Source organism: Myotis davidii, unplaced genomic scaffold (assembly GCF_000327345.1).
Source record: "Myotis davidii unplaced genomic scaffold, ASM32734v1 scaffold1915, whole genome shotgun sequence".
Classification (NCBI taxonomy): Eukaryota; Metazoa; Chordata; class Mammalia; order Chiroptera; family Vespertilionidae; genus Myotis; species Myotis davidii.
Genome location: NW_006286237.1, coordinates 125446 through 126302, shown reverse-complemented (window position 1 = coordinate 126302; position 857 = coordinate 125446). Strand labels below are relative to the sequence as shown.

The following is an 857-nucleotide window of genomic DNA, read 5'->3' as shown; positions in this document are numbered from 1 at the left end:
CGCCCCCCCCTCCCCCCAGCCACCTGGGACGTGAGCCACATGAGCTCCCACGTGACTCGGCCTTTCCCACGCCTCCTACAGATCAACGTGCTCAGAAACAGAATCAATGACAACCAGAAAGTGTGAGTCTCTGGGTGTGGCCTCCCCTTGCCCCGCCTCCTCCCTCTTATCTTCGGCCTGGTGGCCTCCTCCAGCGCCCAGGCCTCTTCCTCTGGCCTCCAGGGCCTCCCTGTCCCCTCCCCCTTGGCCACTGCCCACCCAGGCTGCCCCTCCCACCCTCAGCACCCACCCTGGGGAGGCCTCCTGCCCGGCCTGTGTCCCCTCTGACTGGGTCCTGCTTCTCCCTCAGCTCCAAGACCCGGGGGAAGGCCAAGGTCACGGGGCGCTGGAAGTGAGACCCAGACCCGCTCCTGGCCGTGTCCTGCCCGCCCTGCAGGCCCCCAGCTCCTGGGCCCTCCTGGCACGGGGCCGGGTGGGGAGCAGGTTCTGTCTGGACACCGGGAGGGCCCAGCTGGCCGCCGCCACACACAGCTGCCACCCACATGCCCACGCCACGCTAGGAATAAAGCCACCGCCCACCCATTGGCATTGCTGTCTCTTTCTTTCATTTCATTTTATTTTATTTTATTCGTGTGTTTTTTTGTTAGTCCTCACCTGAGGCTATTTTCCCATTGATTTTGTAGAGAGAATGGAAGAGAGAGAAACATCGATGTGAGAGAGACACATCGATTGGTTGCCTCCGTCATGCGCTCTGACCAGGGCCAGGGGTTGAGCCTGCGACTGAGGTACAATGTGCCCTTGATCAGAATCGAACTAGATGCTTCAATCCACAGGCAGACGCTCTGTCCACTGAACCA

General features: G+C 61.0%; 1 long non-coding RNA gene across 1 annotated transcript; it reads left to right on the top strand.

The window, feature by feature from the left end:
- The first annotated feature begins 69 nt into the window (after nt 1-69).
- On the top strand, nt 70-588 carry LOC107182091. Its single transcript, XR_001512810.1, has 2 exons — nt 70-122; nt 350-588. It is a non-coding gene; the product is annotated as an uncharacterized LOC107182091 (long non-coding RNA).
- Nucleotides 589-857: the final 269 nt, after the last annotated feature.